General features: G+C 33.7%; 1 long non-coding RNA gene across 1 annotated transcript in view; it reads left to right on the top strand.

The window, feature by feature from the left end:
* The window catches only part of LOC108543346 (uncharacterized), a 47,404-nt gene extending 30,389 nt beyond the window's left edge, over positions 1-17,015 (top strand). The window contains exons 3-4 of the long non-coding RNA XR_001889537.1: positions 16,270-16,391; positions 16,876-17,015. This is a non-coding gene — a long non-coding RNA (uncharacterized LOC108543346). The remainder of the gene's footprint in view (positions 1-16,269; positions 16,392-16,875) is intronic.
* Positions 17,016-20,115: the final 3,100 nt, after the last annotated feature.

Here is a 20,115-nt window from a genome sequence, read left to right as displayed (position 1 = left end):
CAGTAACTTTTAAAATATAACCCCACAGCCATGACCCATGAAAGAAAGTTCAATAAACTGGACTTTATTAAAATCAAAAACTTATGTTCTGCGAAAGACACTGCCGAAGAAATGAACAGAAAAAAGCCACAGACTGGGAGAACACATTTGCGGAGTCTTACCAGATAAAGAATTATTATCCAAAATATACAAAGAAACCTTAATTCTCAACAATAAAAACTCAAACAACCCAAAAAAATGTTGGACAAAGACCTCAACAAATATGGCACATAGATGACAAATAAATATATGAAAAACTGTTCCACATCATATGTTATTGAGAAAATGTAAATTAAAACAACTGGATACACTGACCTACCTATTAGAATAACCAAAATCCAGAGCTGAATGCTGGCAAGTATGTGAAGCAACAGGGACTCTCATTCATTGGTGGTGCGAATGCAAAATGGTACAGTTACTTTTGAAGACAGTTTGGCAGTTTTGTAGAGAACTAAATATATCCTTATGATAGGATTCCGTAATTACGCTCCTTGGTATTTCCCCAAATGATTTGCAATCTAAAGTCTCCACAAAAAACCTGCAGATTAATGCTTATAGAAGCTTTATTCACAATTGCCAAAACTTGGAAGTAGCCAAGATATCCTTCAGTAAGTGAATAAGTAAACTGTGGTACATCCAGATAGTGGAATATTATTCAGCACTAAAAAGGAATGAGTCTTTAAGCTATGAAAAAAAAAAAAAAAAAAAAAACATAAAGGAAAGGTAAATGTGTATTACTAAGCAAAAAAGTCCATCTACATACTGTGTGATTTCAAGCATATGACATCTGAAAAACTATGGAAAAAGTAAAAACTATCAGTGGTTGCTAGGGATTAGAGAGGAGGGAGGGACGAGTAGGTGGAGCACAGAGAATTTTTAGGGCACTGTAACTACTCTGTATGTTACTATAATATTAGATGTATGTCATTATAAATATTTCCAAAAAAATAAAATGTAAAATTCAAGGAGTTAACTCTAATTTAAACTATAGATTCTGGGTGACAATGATGTGTCAACAGAGGTTCATCAATTGGGACAAACGTGTCACTCTGGTGAAGGATGTTGACAAAGAAGGAGGCTATGCATGTGTGGGGAAAGAAGGTATATAAGATATCTCTGTATCTTATGCTCAATTTTGCTATAAACGTGAAAGTGCTCTAAAAAGAGTCTGTTAAAATATGAAGGAACAATGAAGGGGACAAAAGTGATTTAAGAATTTATAAGTACCATCATATCTTGTTGAACAAAAATACAACCTTTATCAGTAATACTTTGAATTTTTAAAGCACAAATTAAATAATATATTTCATGGAGAAATACATAGAGCAAATAAACAATATGTGCATAGTTACAAATATTATGATAAATATGTCATCAAACGCATTTCTCACAACAATGAATGTGAATGCACTTGTTTCACTTATTAGAAGAAAATGATGTTTAATAGTGTTGCAAGTCAGACCCCAAGTTTCATGCTTTTACAAGGAGCAATTCTAAAATGAAGGCTTTGAAAAGACCAAAAAGAAATTGTCAGAAGTATACCAGGCAAGTGGGATCAAAATCAGAACAAAAGTATCAATCTTGTTATCAAAGTAGGATACAAGCCTCAGTGCAGTAACCATGATAAAAAAGGACAAACTTAATTGCTAAGAGCTGTAATCCACAATGAATATGTAAATTTATTACTAATTATGAATCAAAAAACACAGCAACCAGCTCTATAAAGCTGGTAATAGGATATCCAAGGAGATATTGATATAAACATATTAGTAAAATCACTCTTTAATACATCACTCTCAGTAAAAGACAAATGAAGTGGACAATAAAAATAAGGAGACAAAAGATCTAATCAATATAATAAATGTGGGAGTTACTATGAAAATAAATCAAATTTCAAACATTTTTAGTAAAACAAACATCTTCTTCTCAAAGTTAAAAAAATACACAGAAAAATGAATCACATATAAGTCACAAAGAAAAAATCAGTAATTTCCATAAAGTAGGAAGACTACAAGCAACACTCACTGATTACAGTAACACAACTAGAATTTACAAACAAAAACATAAAACAAAAAGATTCTTCCCCTGGGAAATTAAAGCAAACAAACAAAGCAAACACAAAACCTTTCATTACATAACTGCTTGGTAAAAGGAGAAAAATAAACTAAAATTAAAGAACATTTAAAAAATAATGACGGACGGCCTGGCATGGTGGCTCATGCCTGTAATCCCGGCACTTTGGGAGGCCTAGGCAGGTGGATCACAAGGTCAGGAGATCGAGACCATCCTGGCTAACACGGTGAAAACTGTCTCTACTAAAAACAAACAAACAAACAAAAAAATTAGCTGGGAGTGGTGGTGGGCACCTGTAGTCCCAGCTACTCAGGAGGCTGAGGCAGGAGAATGGCATGAACCTGGGAGGTGGAGCTTGCAGTGAGCCGAGATCATGCCACTACACTCCAGCCTGGACAACAGAGCAAGACCCCATCTCAAAAAAAAAAAAAGAAAGAAAAGAAAGGAAGAAAAAGAAAAAATGAAAAGAAAATAAATAATGACAGATAAAGCACTGCATATCAGAATCAATGAAATTCAATCAAAACAGTTCTCAGAGGATGATTAATTATATAGCATTAAATAGTTTTATCAATAAAGAGGAAAGAAAATATATCAATTAAATTTCTAGTTAATAAAGTAAGCAAGTAAGTAAATAATAAACAAAAAGTATAGTAAAGGAAATAAAAGTATATCAAAGAAAGCTTTTTTGACATTTTTTATAAAACAATTATAGAGACAAGTAACCGATCTAATGAATAAATCAAAATCATGGTATTTTAAAAAGTTAAAATACATAAAACTGTAAGATAACTTAATCATAAGAAAAGGGGAAGAAACATGATGATACAAAATACGAAATGACAAAGGAGTAATCGTTGAAACAGAAGAAATGGTTAGCAAATCATAGGAGAAGACTTTGTAGACCTCTATTAAATGAATTTGAAAACTTGAGTAAAATGGGAAGTTTCCTAAGAAAAACAAAACTGACCCCATCAGAATTGAAAGGAAAGATAAGCAAGAACCTCTTGAAATTAGTTACCTACAAGGAGTGGGTGGGAAAGAGGCGGAAAGAAGAATAGAATGGAAGGTCAGTGTGTCAGGGATAGTAAAATGTCTGAGGATCTCTCAGTGTATATATTTTATACATAGTAAGACAGGAGAATAGAGTCTAGAGGCAGGAAAGTTATGACCAATGTATGCTGAACCAAGGAAAATCACTAAGGTCTGGGGCCAGGGAATCTAAGGCCAATTTGTGCTGACTTCCTTAAAGAGAAACCGCCAAGGTTTGTGGGCAGAGAACATAAGGCTAATTAACACAAACTTCCTAAAGTTAAACCCAAAGGGAAAAACCCCTTGCCCCATGCTGATAACAAAAGATCAAAGGCTACTCTCCCTACAATCTCCTCCTTCTACCATGTCTCAGATGGAAAGGAAAAGTGCCCTGGATTGGCCTGGGGGCCAAGCATGTGCCATCTGTTCATCTGCACAGAGTGCCAATTCATCCACATCAGCCTTTAATTAGTCACAGACCAAATCCTTCATCTGCATAATGGGTAACCAATAGGGACCTCAAAAAGAAGTTCCTAAAACCCAGAAAACTTTGTAACATGTAACCTGGCAGTGGAGTTGCTTGCTTGCACTCACTTCCACCCTATGGAGTCCTTTCTTGGTTTGATAAATCTCTGCTTTCACTGCTTCTTTCCTGTTTTGTTACATTGTTACTGTGCGCATTTTGTCCAATTCTGTGTTCAAAATGCCAAGGACCTGGAAAACTTACGCTCAAGGTCCTCCTTGCAGTAACAATATGATCCTTAGAACCGTAGTACTATTTTATTTACTCTTAACATACCCCCAAAATTAACAAACACAATTAAACCGTAAAAGCGAGCACACGTAGCAATCACTTTTAGTTTCTAAAAACTAATCTCAATAAAAGGAACCTGGGATCCTTGGACACTTAGGTGATTCCAGGAAAAATACAAGTTAACCTGGAATATCTTTTGGCATCAGAAAGTAATAAACTGTTCAAAAAATGAATAAAATGAGGGCTTCATAAAAGAACCAAAGTGGTCAACTTGGAGGAGCCCCTAGTAGTCAAAGCTGTATTAATCTGAGCAACAATATTAAGGATAACATTAAGTTATAACCTTGTGAATAAAATGAACATTAATGAGACCATGCTGATATAAATTTATAAATGACGGCAAATGAACAGCTTTTTCTAACAAGAGGTTTTTATATGTGTTAAAGGAAAGAGGGAAATAAAGCATCACCATTATGCAAATACCCCTAATAATTATTGAAGACAAGATTTGCCAGTGAATGTTAAAATTAGTGTGCAAGGGTTATAGGAGAAACAATATATCCATATTCTCAAATATATTTCCCAAAATATTTATTAAACGTAAGGGTGAAGTTAATAACCTTACACTTGATAATCCAGCAGATACCAAGTTAACAGAATAATCAAGTAAATATCCCCAGTACTAAAAGACTGGCATGATGAACCATATGCTGTGATAGGCTAGTAAGGGCACCGTATCATTTCTGTGGTGTTCTTTCTGAAAATGATAACCTCATTTCAATCATGGAAATATATCAGACAAATCAAAGTTGAAGGTCATTTGAAAAATAACTAATCAGTACTATTCCAAAGTGTCAGATCATAAAAGACAAGGAAATACTGAAAAGATTGAAGGTCTGAAAGAGATTAGGGAGAAATCATAATGAAATGCTATGTAAAATCCTGAGTAGTATTCTTGAACCAAAAAAAAAATTAGAAAAAAATGATGAAATTTAAATGTTTCCATTTTAGTTACTAATATTGTACCAATATTAATTTCTTCTTCCTGATAATTACATATAATCATATAAGTTGCTAATATTAGGTGAAGCTGGTGAGAAATATATGAATAATCCATATAATATTTATGCAACTTTTCTGTAAGTCTAAAATTAGTTCAAATTAAATGTTTCAGAAAATGAGCTTATTGTGTCCATCTGCACATTAACATTACTGAATTAGGGTGTTATATCAGGGATCCACAAGATTTTATTCTTTCCCTACATTTGTTTCTATATTTAATGCTGATTATAGATCTAACTCTAGTGATTTATTCACGAAAATTCATTACTTTCAACACCTCTTTTCTGCATAGAGTAATTATTTCATTTATAAAATAATGTATTTGAGGTTTATTTGTACATATCAAAATCATACATTAAAATGTCACTTCTCTAATATAATAAACTACTAAAACATCAGTGATATATTCAAAATAGGTGAAAGAAAACTTCAGAACACATTTTGTAAAATATTTAATTCTGAAATAACCAATTAAGCAAACAATTTCAATTGTGGCTTTCTAACCTAAGTTTAATTAGTTTTGACTTGGAGCTGTGGAGATCTGAGAACTATACATGAACTAATTTTGCAGAAGAGGTCAATGAAAATACCCAATTAAAAAGTTTAAATTATGACCATTAAATTATGACCATTTAAATCAGTTTGTCTGTGTCACTTAAAAATGTATGTCCACTGCATCTTGTAAGAATTATATGTATTTGCACCATTGTTTATTTTTCAAATTGTAGGGTTTAAATAAATTCAGTTTCTACAGTTGTATTTGAAATACATGCTATCTGCTAAATATTAACACTGATGAATACATTTGGTAATCTAGTAAACAAGGACAAACCATTATTATATTGTATTCATATTTAAGCAATTTCATGGACAATGACATGTTATAACGAGAAAAGCATCTAGTTAAGTCTTATATCTTAATAAATATAAACTATCAGCTGTATTTAAAATGCCTTTTTATATATACATAGCAAAATAACACCATAATAGGTATTCTAAAACAAAGATATTTTAATTTATATTACATAACTCCTTGGATTTATTATAGAATTTGTGGGTATATTTCTATTTTCCTTACATTAGTTTTTTGAAACTTAATACTATAGCCTGTACATTGAAGTTCACCAAGAAATTAAAAGCAGTAAATATTAAAATCGATTTTAGAATTTCTAAAATGGGAGTTCATTTCTATCACATCATTTAAAATTTAAGTTTTTTCAATTTGAATTCACATTAGAAATTCAAAAGCTCCTTAAATGCATTAAAGTTATTTAATGCATTTTAATCACCACAGGATTCATCAGAATCAATAGGTTAGCAATTGAGGCTCACTATTTATTGCGAGGTTTAAATACCATGATAGAAAAACACTTTCTTTAAAATTTTAGATAATGAATCAGATGAATCAGACTACTAGCTAGGGAGAATTCTGTGTTCTTGAATTTTCTTTAGTAAAATAATATCTTTAACCTTCTTAAATCTATGCTCCACAAAAAAAGTTCTACAGTACTTTTAAATATCTAAATTTTTATATTAATTTTTTCACTTAGTATCTAATTTATGAGACTTGTCATTGAAATTTGATATTCTTCAATAAGGTACAAAGTATTTAGATTTTAATAATTTACTTTCTGGTGATTTCTACAGCCTGCTATGTGGTGATTTCTGCCACATTTTCTTTTTTTTTTTTTTTTTTTTTTTTTTTTTTTTATACTTTAAGTTCTAGGGTACATGTGCATAACGTGCAGGTTTGTTACATATGTATACTTGTGCCATGTTGGTGTGCTGCACCCATCAACTCGTCAGCACCCATCAAGTCATCATTTATATCATGTATAACTCCCCAATGCAATCCCTCCCCCCTCCCCCCTCCCCATGATAGAACCCAGTGTGTGATGTTCCCCTTCCCGAGTCCAAGTGATCTCATTGTTCAGTTCCCACCTATGAGTGAGAACATGCGGTGTTTGGTTTTCTGTTCTTGTGATAGTTTGCTAAGAATGATGGTTTCCAGCTGCATCCATGTCCCTACAAAGGACGCAAACTCATCCTTTTTTATGGCTGCATAGTATTCCATGGTGTATATGTGCCACATTTTCTTAATCCAGTCTGTCACATTTTCTTTTGCTGCTTATATCAAACTCATAATTAACAAAATAATCTCAGGATTTGTTTGTATGCTTTTGTCAAATTGCTTTTCATTTAACTCTTTCTTAGGACAATTTCCTAAATTGAACACTCTTTCATGGAAAAAAGTAAATTGGAACCTGCACTTGTGAGGCTTGGAAACTACCACCTAAGATGTTTACAAGGAAAACTGTTGTTTGCCTCAAAATGTTTATCCTTGGGAAGGAATCAATATTGTGCTGACTTTCTCCCCATACATAATTTGGCTTTGCTCCAATAATATTATTTCCCTGTTTACAAAGTAAAAGTCCAAACAAAAAAATATGTTACTTAAATAAGTTTCTCTCTAATGTATTTGTTCCCCAGTGTCACCAGCTCAAAGACATTTACAATAAACTCCACACTGGAAATTGCAAATCTTTCCACATTGCCAGCACTCATGGTCACCTTATAAATTATATATTTCTTCTTTCATTGTTTTTTTGCGTGCTTATATATATGTGCATATATATATATATATGTATACACACACACACACACATATATATATACACACACACAAACAAAAAATACCTGTTCAAACATTTATTGTTTACTATTAATATTGTTTGGCTCTATGTCCCCACCCAAATCTCATCTCGAATTGTATTCCCCACACATCAAGGGAGGGACCTTGCGGGAGGTGACTGTATCGTGGGGGGTGGATTTCCCCATGCTGTTCTTGTGATGGTGAGATAGTTCTCACAAGATCCGGTGGTTTAAAAGTGTTTGGCAGTTTCCCCCTCACTCTCTTTCTCCAGTCGCCTTATGAAGAAGGTCCTTGCCTCCCCTTTACCTTCCACCATGATTGTAAGTTTCCTGAGGCCTCCCCAGCCATGTGGAACTGTCAGTCAGTTAAACTTTTTTTCTTCATGAATTACCTAGTCTCAGGAAGTTCTTTATAGCACTGTGGAAACACATTAATACAACCATTCACCAATGTAGTTTTGCTGGCATAATTTGTACTCTCTCTGCCTTACTCCCAGAAAAATAGTAATACTCCTTCAGTGTTCTAATAATCTTGGACAATGGGCTATATCTGTTCTCCAGCTTGGGTTTCAGCTCACCATTTACTGCTTTGGTCTCATGTCACATTGTCAAATGGACATTAGTGGTGGGGGTCTTTATTCCAATTCAAAATGCAGCTACAACATTCAGATAACTTTGGGATTGTTCAAAGAGAAGACCACCTACCTACATCTACGATTATTCTTTTTTCATATATTTAGTCAGAGACACAGCATTTAATGGGACTCTCATTAATAGAGTTACCATCATTGGTGTACATGCAAGAAATCTTGGTAATATTTTTTTTCTCATCTCTTGTATCCCTAATTCAGTGCACCTTAGTTGGTAATATTTTTTAAACTGATAGAGTCTTACCAGTTTTTTTTAAATAAATTACTTTTAGCTATGCCAATGGCCTTTTATCCAATGAGTCATGAAGCCACTGTGGGGATTCTTCCAGTGACCAAACATGCCGATCCCCATTACAGATTCAGGCAGTGGAGGGGAAAACACCGGATAGACCTCTGGGCCCACTGGGCCCACTGTGAGTTTGACCTCAGTCTCCATCTATCACTAGAGCACTTTATGTTCCCTCTCTGGTGGACCACAGTGCAATTTTGGGTCCCCACAAATTAGTGTTCATTCAGAGTCAGGGCCTCGTAATCTCCAAAGTTCTGCTCATTTTATTTTCCCCTGTGCAGGCACTCTTGTAAATGGCCACAGCCCTTTCAGGAAGACTAGATGGAAGATTTATTGTGTGTACATATGGCAGTGGTCCATTATTGCAGAACATGTAATAAAGAGTAAATTTGTAGCTGAGAGGCAATAAATTGATAACTGGCACAAAGTGTGAAGAGAATATAGAGCATTTCAAATGAAGGACTTAGACCATTATAATAAAATGTGGCAAAATTTATATCAAAGACAATTTAGTCCCTAAGGAGAATAAATGTCAAATAAGAGGAATGCTTTTTTGAGGAGCAGATATTTGATGCCATATTGTAAAACATTAGAAGAATATATTCATCCCTATTCAATTGTCTTATAAGGTTAATAATATCAACGGATGTGTCCTAGGAATATTATCCATCCTGCCAGGGTTGAAAGTATATTTGACACATAATAATTTTGTACTGAATCCACTTCTCTTTTTGATGAGTTTAGAATGTATATATATATGTCTAATGACAAAACTATTTGAAGGCACCTGTTCGGTAGGGGAATAAAAGTTTCAGCTGTGTACATTTCTTATAAAAAATAGTGTTATTGTACTATAAGTACTTTAATATCTGCTTTTCACCTCTCATTTAAACATGTCTGTTAACAACCTTCTATTACCATCATATGCTAAATATTTATCAGTTGTCCCCAAACAGATAAACCTTAGAAAATATATTGTTGTAGACAACATTAATACTTTGTTAATGATAATTCAAATATTAATTAAAGTAAGTTGGAGTCTTCTTTATTGATGGAGTGTATTTGAGAATAAAGGAAGAATGAGAAAAAAATAGTTTCATCATTTCTATTTTCAAATATTCTGCAAATTATATATATCTATGAGGTGGATGATAAAAAGTGATTTTATACCACTATGAAGGTGAAACGATCAAAATGTTTTCATTTCTTTGTTTGATTGTAACTAAGCTATTTATTAGTTATTATAAGGAAAAAGGGGAATATCTGCATTGATTTGATGTATTTGTCCTTTACTTAGAAAAAAACAAATAAATTGAGCAATTGTAAATCTCTGTGACCCAGTGTTTAATTAACCAAATCTATTGCATTTAATAAGCAGAGATAATCCAAATGCTAAGTTTTGTATTTACTCAGTTTTTTGATAAATTGAACATTTTATAGATAGAATACATATAAGAACTGCTCTAGAATATTATGTAGGCAATTTCATAATATAAAAGCAAATCAGTGAGCATATGTTACAACAGAGAGAAAATGCAGAATTAAGCACATGTAAAATACGTGTGTGCTTAATACCTGAACTAGCAAAAACAGTGACAAATTTTCTCTATGCTAACCATTAAGTACTAAAGAATTTTAATTAATAGATTACAGACTATACAAAAGCCTCTGTATATTTTGGGTTGTCTACATGCTTCATAGTCAAATTGAGTAAGATGCAACGAGTAGGTGACATTTTCAACAGGATTTCCAAAAAAAAAAAAAAAAAAAAAAAAAAAAGGATTTTAAGGCCATGCTACACAGCATGGTCTTATGCATATACCATGGCCAACTGGATGTGGCTGGGTATTTTAGTTCTATTCAAATTATGCACATGCACAACCTTTGTCATATAGATCAAATAGTTCTGAAATAATGGTGTTTGACAATGAACCTTATTTAGAGAAACCATACAATCAGATAATTAACACAAAATAAAAGAATTGTGATAATTTTTCCAAACCAGCTAAATTTATTTATGATGATAGAATCCAAATAAAATCAGCTTGGAAAGTAAGCGTTTAGGGAGAAATTTTTTCCTAGCTTATCTTGTTAAAATAGTCAAATTGGCATAGAATTCCTGGAGATTTGGAATATATTCTACCAAAAATGTCCCACCACCTTTGTGTACATCATCTAATGCTGACTCTTCCTATTTTTGCTATTTTGCTTTTCTCTGTCACTGTATAGAATGGAGACCACTCTTAGCAGAATCTATTAATTAACCAAGTTAGCTTTGAAGTAAAATGAGAAGCTGTGTATTCATGTGAATCTAGCATGTCACTGCACAGAAACAACTCTCTTCCGTTTATAAAAAGAAATACTCCATTTTCCTGTACAGCTTTCTCTAGCAAAATATTTTGCTGACCAAACTTTGTTTCACTGTTTAAATGGTATTTCTATAAAATCTGTTTAGCAATGCATTATTCAAGAAGTTAAGGTCTTTACTGGCAATATAGCAGGGAGACTAATGATGTTAGGATGGTAATTAATCTTCTTTGAAAAACTTAAGGTTTTATGCATTTTTGTTAAATCTAAAAAAGATTTCATATTCCCCCAAGCATAATTGTGCCACCCATGTTTCTGAAATAAAATCGAGATAGGTAGAGATAAAGTTAGCAAGTTTTTGGGTGGTTTTGGTAAATGAAACATTCAAGTAGAGAAACAAGGTCTCACTTTGGGCTGCAGTTACAGGCTTGAGGGTGGGGTTTTGTTAGGGATCTGCCCTTTTCTGCCTAGAATTTCTCTGATTCCTCTCCCTATCAATAGCCTGGGAAATATCATTCTGGACACAGGCCCTGGCAAAGATTTCATGAAGAAGACACAAAAGCAGTTGCAACAAAACAAAATTGACAAATAGGGCCTAATTAAACTGAAAAGCTTCTGCACAGTAAAAGAAACTATCAGAGTAAACAGATAACCTGCCAAATGGGAGAATATATTTGCAACTGTGTATCCAACAAAAGTCTAATATCCAGAATCTATAAGGAACATAAATACATTTACCTGAAAAAAAAAAACAATCTCATTAAAAAGTGAGCAAAGACATGAAGACACTTCTCAAAAGAAGACATAAACATGCCCAGCAAACTTACAGAAAAATGCTCAACATCTCCAATTATTAGAGAAATAAAAATCAAAACCACAATGAGATACCATGTCACACCAGTCAGAGTGGCTATTATTAAGAAGTGGCCGGGCGCGGTGGCTCACACCTGTAATCCCAGCACTTCGGGAGGCCAAGGTGGGCTGATCACAAGGTCAGGAGATCGAGACCATCCTAACACAGTGAAAACCCATCTCTACTAAAAATAGAAAAATTAGCTGGGCGTGGTGGCGGGCGCCTGTAATCCCAGCTCCTCAGGAAGCTGAGGCAGGAGAATGGCGTGAACCCGGGAGGCGGAGCTTGCAGTGAGCTGATATTGCACCACTGCACTCTAACTTGGGCGACACAGCCAGACTCCATCTAAAAAAAAAAAAAAAAAAAGTCAAAAAATAACATGGTGATGAGCCTATGGAGAAAATTGAATGATTATACACTGTTGATGGGAATGTAAAATAGTTCAGTCTTTGTGGAAACAGGTTGGAGATTTCTCAAGGAACTTAAAACAGAACTACCATTTGACCCAGCAATCCCATTACTGGGCATATACCCAGTGGAAATAAAACATTTTACCAAAAAGATACATACCTTCATATGTTCATTGCAGTACTATTGACAGTAGCAAAGACATGGAATCAACCTCGGAGACCATCACTGGTGGACTGGAGAAAGAAAATCTGGTACACATACACCATGAAATACTATGCAGTCATACAAAAAAGAATGAGATTATGTCCTTTGCACCAATATGGAGCTGTAGGTCATTATCTGAAGCAAACTGATGCAGGAAAACAAAACCAAATACTGCATGTTCTCACTTATAAGTGAGAGATAAACATTGAGTACACATGGACACAAAGAAGGGAACAACAGACACTGAGCTAACAACAGACCTAATTCACGGTGTAGGGTGGGAGGAGAGTAAAGATCGAAAACCACCTGTCAGATACTATGCTTACTACCTGTGTCGTAAGGATAGTGCCTGTAACCTATCAGGTACATCAAAGCCCCGTGACATGCAATTTACCTATATAACAAACCTGCACTTGTACCCTTAAATCTAAAATAAAAGTTAAAAAAAAATTAAAAAAGAGAAGGCTATAAAAACTAGGAAAACAATTTAGGAAATGCAAAATCTGACTTACAGCCATTCCAGAGAGAATGAAAAAAATGATCATTAAAGTAACATGAATGTTTTCTAGATCTAATATTTATGAATCTCCAAATTGAAAATACTAATTACTTTGCACAACAAATTTAAAAAGCCTAATGCCAAAGCACATAATTATCAGATTTTTAAATGTTCCAGATAATAAGATTCTAACAGCTCACAGAAACAAAACAAGTCATACTACAAGAACTGAAAAATCAAATAGAGTTCTCAACGAAAAAACAAATAGAGTCACTGGATCTGGAAGACAATTGTGATAGTAATTTCATTTGTTACTTACCTGAATCATGCTATGCTTAAATATCTGGTTAAATATGATTTCTCCATGTGTCTGTGAGGATGTTTCTGGAAGAGATTATCATTTGAATCACTAGACAGAGTAAAGTGAATTGCTCTCCCAAATGTGGGTAGGTCTCATCTAACCAGTTCAGGGTGTGAATAGAACAGAAAGGTGGAGGAAGATTGTATTCACTGGTTCTCTGCATGAGTGGTTGATCAGGGACATTGGTCTTGCACATTCAGTGCTCCTGGTTCTCAGGCATTCAGAGTCAGAATAGAATCTATGTCATTAGCTTTTCAGCTTTCCAGGCCTTCTAACTACACCAATGGCTTCCCTGGTTCTCCAGTTTGAAGATGGCAGATTGTGGAACTTCTCGTTTTCCATAACCTCATGAACCAATCCCTCATATGAGCCAATATCTCATGAGTCAATATCAGACACACACACACTCACACACACACAAACATTCTGTTTGATTGTTTCTTTGGAGAATCCTCACTGATATAATGATGAATTGTTTTTATCATTCTGTGTAGAAATGCTTTTTTACAAATATGACTTAAATTGCTGGCCACAATATCAATCAAATGTGATAATATAATAAATGCTGTCATGTATAATGTCATACTTACCATTCATACAGCTTCAGAAAATTCTGCAATAATATGTTCTTCCAAATATGTGTAACTAAGCGAGAGAGAGAAAGAGAAGAAAGATAAAAAAAAAAAAAATTCCTAGAATACTGACAAATAAAAGTTCTTGAAGAGCAGAACAGCAAGTTCTAGAGAGCAAAGCGTTTGAAATGGAGCAAGACATTAGAGGGCTTAAGAGAGGAGTATGAAATAAAATTATGTTTCTGCTTTAAAGCTTATAGGATGTTAAATCACAGTATCTTATAGATGTGGAAATGAATTAGCAAAGATAACACAAAAATAAAATAAACAAAAGGAAAATATAAAGACTGACTCCAGTAAAAATAAAAGTTAGTCAAGGAGGAGAATATAACTATAGAACTGCTGGAATTTGATATCATTACAATAACCAAAATACTGAATATGAATTTAACCAGAACCAAAGAAGTAATTTTATGTGGAGGATGGATGAAGAAAAAATGTGTGTTTGAAAGTGAGATAAAAATTTTTATCTCCCATTAAAAAAATCACTTAAGTGTTTAAAAGTAACGAATAAGGATATGTAAGAATTCTTTTTGTTTTGTCAATATATAGAGATAAATTTCAACACACACACACACATAAATGCACACTTTTAAGTTCTTTTCTTCTCTGAAAAGGAAAGTGTTGAGGAAGAGATGAGAGAGGAACTTTAGTCATTATTATTGTTATTGATGTCGTAATGCTTTCTGCGTTTTAAAAGTAAAAAGCTTACATTTCATAATGTGACAAAAATTTAAATTAAAATTAATGAAAATTAAAGAATGATTTAGTGTTTTCAAAAATACTAAAATCAATAACTTAAATACCTTTAATACTTAATCTGTATTAAATCTGTGCTATCTGGAAATTACAGCAGTAAGTTTAACTTTTTTCATTAATTTATGAGATACCCTCAACTCTCGATTTTTCATTAATTATCCTTAGTAAGTTATTATGCCAGTTTGACATACCTTAGGTACTATCCTGCTTAAGGCCTCTTCTCTCCAATACTAGTTGGTAAATTCCCATGGAATGTAAATTGATTTTAATATTAATATTACAAAAAATATAATTAGGAAGTTGACCCTGGAGCACTATCATCAAACTTTTGCATAAAAACCCATAAATTCACGGGTGTCTTCTACTCTATAATAAGGATTTTAAAAGATGTATTTTACTCATTTCATCTCTACTGGCATTATATTTAATGATTTATTGGGTTTTTAATGACATTATTAATATTACATGATACTCATCTCTGGTAAAGGCCCCAAATAATTTGTATTAAAATGCTTAAAAATATTGCAGTGGAAAAAAAATTAAACACAAAGAACTAATACAAGTCATAAAATATAATTTAAAATGCAATGAGTTATTTACCTTTGAACACATCTGTAGGAAAATAATATACAGTCCCAAAATTTTTTTTAAATAGTCATGAAATCACTGGTAAATATGAATAATGAGCCAACGTTTCTATCATCAAATTCACAGAATACAGAAATTATTACAATCATGCTATAATGTTCATGTGAGTGGATTAGAAGCACTCACAACCATAACAAACCATGTTTTGTTCAATAAAAACATAAGTTACCAAGAAAATTACACAACGGATATTAAGTTGGTCAATACATACCTGAAAAAATTATTTTCTTCCCTCTTCCTTTCCTTTCTTTGACATACAAAAGGATTAGTATTTAATAAGCATTCAGCTTGATGTTTAGGAATACTCAGATGAATGGGCATGCTTCCTACATCCACCTCACACCTTATTTTAGGAACCACTCAATAAAATAATTGTTTTATATAAAAATTGTATAGGTGCTACAAAAGAGGACCATAATCTCTGTGAGATTAGACACTTTGTCTTGTTTCTGGATATATCTAAGTATCTAAAACAGGCATTGCAAATATTTTCATAAAGTGTCAGACAGTAAATATCTTAGGCTTTCTGGCCTAAGTCTGGCCAGCAACAGTCTCTGTGGCACAGAGTCTCTGGTCTTACAGTGTTGCTGGCAACTGTGAATGCATTGATACACAAAAACACACTCACCCACCGTGTTGTAGCCAGTAGTTGATTGATCTTTGATCCTGAAAAATGCCCGACTCATTTTGGTGCTGAGGATAAGCATGTGAGTAACACACATATTTATTCAGTACCATATCATCCTGGTACAACTTCTATCGTTTATATGCATGTATATGTGTGACATTGAATTACACATAAAGACAACTGTCAAATAAAGACAAAGTCATACTTAGATAAGAAGAGACTTTGTTCAAAAGAGTATTCCAATAGGCAGAATATTCTTATCTCATAAATCAGCAAGCATATGAAAATAAAAAAACAAAAAGGTTTATTTTGTAAGGAGAGGTAAGCAATGCTTAGCAGAAACTTTTAAGGAGGAGTTGAGTAACCAAAAGGGAGTATAATCCTGGTTTGACAGCAAATCTGTCTTCTATCATTAGCAAGAACACAAGATACGCTGACAAGTGGATCAAGTTAAAGTTTAAGGGCCTGTGTGAAAGAGAGATGCCTGACTAATGTTTGGTCAAGGTAAAGCAGAGGGTTAGAGGGTTGGTAAGAGACAGTAAGTATTATGTTAGCACTTCTGGATTCTGGAACTCCACACTCATCTGAATTTCATAATACATTGTTAGCTACTCCCTCTCCATCTTTTCTTCCTGCCCCCCCTCCCATCCAAGAGAGGATCTCACTCTGTCACCAAGACTGGCATGTAGTGGCATGATTGCAGCTCACTGCAGACTTGAACTCCTAGGCTCATGAGATCCTCCTACTTCAGCCTCCCAAGTAGCTGGGTCTACAGGTGCATGCCACCACACCCAGCTAATTAAAAAAAAAAAATTGCAGAGACAGGGGCTTCACTATGTCACCCAAGTTGGTCTTGAACTCCCAGATTTAAGCAATCCTCCTGCCTTGGTCTCCCAAAGTGCTGGGATTATAAGCATGAGTCATGGTGCCCAGCTCCATCGCTTTTCTGATTCACATTGTCTTAGTGACTCAACATCCTAGGAAATCTCTGAATCACAGAATGTATTCTTCTCTAATTTTAGATAGAGGCCAGGACACTTAAGTAAGAAGGTCTGACTTTCCTGTTTTAAAGTCATGGTTGCATCTACTTTCATAAGAACTTATTGTGTAATTTTTCTGTCAGTAACCTGGGAATAAAGAGTGGAGTTTATTCTGCACTACAGATCATGTGTGAGCTGCTCTTTAATAAATATTTATTTGTGAATTTGGGTTTGATCTGGAACTTGTTTTTACGGTAGTATACCACTTTGTTGCTGAAACTGTACAGGGAGGAATATATAACACATACCTGACTGTAACCATAGCAGCTGAATACAATTTACCAGAAATAAGTTATTTCATAACAGATTTAGAATTTCCTAACTTTAAACATTTTGTTCTTATATACATGTACAATTTAGCTCTAGAAAATAAAAAAAAAAATGTTTTAAAAGAAATCAAATTAATTCAAAGAAATAAATACACTGCTTTCAATCCATATAAAAAAAAATTAAGAGGATTCAATTTACTCTTTGACATTAAACAAAATAGTTAGAATATTTTTTAAAGACAGTGTTTAGATATTGAAAAGTGGCCAGTGTCACAATATTAGTGAAAGGAGAAGGGAAATAAGACAAGCGCTACAATTATACCAGTTTTCTGCCTAGAGCTAGTTTCCAGATAGCAGTGTGGATGGAGGAGGAATTTGAGAAGATCCAGATGTTTCCTTGAGTTTAGGAAACAGAGTTAAAAGTTATGGAAGGTCAAGGCAGAATTCATGGAACAATTTAATGAGGGAGAGAGAGGGAGGGGGGGAAGAGGGAAGAGAGAGAGAGAGAGAGACAGAGAGAGAGAACTAGAGAGAGAGAAAATGCAAGTGCATATACAGTCTGGAGACAGATGATTCCACTGTGGTTTTCACTGGAGTACTGACTAACACATGTACAAAAAACATTCTGATAGCAGAAAAAGCTTCTCCAGAAACATACCTAAAATCCCTAGGGATAGGAAAAGTTTGTAATTCCAAACAGCCAGAGTGGGGAAAACTTCATAATACCTGAGAAACTGAGTAGAATACTCACAATGGTATTGCCTTCATATCACTTTAGCCCTAAAGTCAGCTCTGGACCTCTCTAGCAATGATAAATGAGAGCCTCAAAGGATCAAATTGTTTTTAGTAATTTAATTACATTCCACAACAAACTCCATAATAAAAAAATAATCATTTAAAAAATAAAGAAAACATGTATAATACTTGCCACCTGGTTTGAAGCTGGAACCTAGTGAGAGGTGATTAGGCCCTGTGGGTGGAGTGAATGGATTTATGCCATTAGTGTAGGAGTAGGTTAATTATCATAGAAATGAGTTTTTTATAAAATGCAGCACTCAGCCCCCTTTTCCTTTGTGTTCATGTGTTCACTTGCCCATGTGATGCTTCCCACCATATTGTGAACATGGCAAGAAGACCCTTACCAGATACAGGCCCTTGACCTCAGACTTCCCAGCTTCCAGAACTGTAAGTTAAATAAATTTCTGTTTACCATAAATTACCAGACTCTTGTATTATGTTATAGCAGCATAAAACACAATGCTATTTTATAAAGAAGAAAGAAAAAAATAATTGGGGATGCAGAGTAGCAGGAAAACCAGAAATGAGACAAATGTTAGAAACACTAGGCAAGTATATTCTTATAAATAAGCTTAATTTGTTCAAAAATAGAAAAACATATACCTGATGAAAAATAGAGGATACATATATGAGTCATATTGGGAATTAATATTGATAAAAAAAATTGTCTGAGATGGAATATACCCACCAAATGAGACACTGCAGGATTAAAGTTAGGGAACATGAAGGCCTACAAATAGAAACAATTTGAAGTGAAACACAAAGAAAAAAATACTGATCAAAATGGACAATTAGTGAGTGGTCTGTATCAAGTGGTCAATATAAATTGGTCTAAAATAAGTATAATTGGAGTCTCCTCCAAAATAACTATTGGCTAAGACTGTTTCAAAATTTAATGAAAACCATAAAGACACAGATGAAATAATTTTAATGAGCATCAAGAGGAAGACACTTGAAGAATACTACAGAGATACAAATAATTAATTTTCTGAAAATCAGTGAAGAAAAAAATACTTAAAGCAACCAGAGGAAAAATACACATTATGTACAGAGATACAGAATTAAAATAACAGCCAACTTATCATTAGAAACAATTCAAAGCAGAATGGTAGAACTATATTTCAAAAGTTCACAAAATGAAAAGCATTTGTATTATTTACTCATCAAAATTCATCCAAATACATGTAACCAATTCATTTATTGGAATATGTATTTAAAATGTTTCCACTCTTCACAATTTCATCTTACTTATAAATGGAAGGAAAGCATTCAACAAAATAAATATTTGAGTAAATAAAAACGTATTGTATGTAAGAATGTTAAAGACAGAAAGAGAAATGTAAGTTTACGTTTATCCCATTTGAAAGAGCCAGATTTTTATTTTGTTTGTTGTTGTTGTTCACTATAATTAAGTTATTTTTCCTCTTAATTTTCAGTCCTCTTTTGTTGTTGTTGTTGTTGAGACAGAGTCTCGATCTGTCACCCAGACATTCTCAGCTCACTGCAACCTCTGCCTCCCAGGTTCCAGCGATTCTCATGCCTCAGCCTCTGGAGTAGCTGAAACTACAGGTGTGCACCACCGCTCGGACAATTTTGGTATTTTTGGTAGAGAAGGGTTTTCACCATGTTGGCCAGGCTGGTCTCAAACTCCTGGTCTCAAGTGATCTGCCCACCTTGGCCTCCCAAAGTGCTGGGATTACATGCATGAGGCACTGTGCCAGGCTCAGTCCTGCATTTTTGATTGATTGTGGAAAATTTTCTGTCACTGAAATGGATTCGTTTTCTTCTAAGCAAATAACTTAGCCACTTGATATTCTACTGTATTGAGAGATTTATATGACAACATATTTCTTTGGGTAAACAACTGACTGACATAAAAAAAGTTAAGTAGAATATTGGTGTTCAGCAAGACATTTAATTTTCTCTCTATGTGTAAACATTTTAGTGTTGGCTTGATCTGCACAGTAAACATGAAGGATAAAATAAATATATTCTTCTTTTGATTTTCAGCCCAAAACATCAAAGGGTGACATTTATCTTACATTTATTTGTCTGTTTAATTCTAAGGGTTATAGTTTAAATAAAAATTGTAATATAGGTGAAAAGGCAATTCAAACATTTTGTACATTCAGAACAAACAGTAGTACAAGCTCGG

This window comes from Rhinopithecus bieti, unplaced genomic scaffold, assembly GCF_001698545.2.
Source record: "Rhinopithecus bieti isolate Rb0 unplaced genomic scaffold, ASM169854v2 scaffold_23647, whole genome shotgun sequence".
NCBI classification, from domain to species: Eukaryota; Metazoa; Chordata; class Mammalia; order Primates; family Cercopithecidae; genus Rhinopithecus; species Rhinopithecus bieti.
Note: the sequence above shows the minus strand (reverse complement) of the source record. Positions and strands in the feature narration are given on the sequence as shown.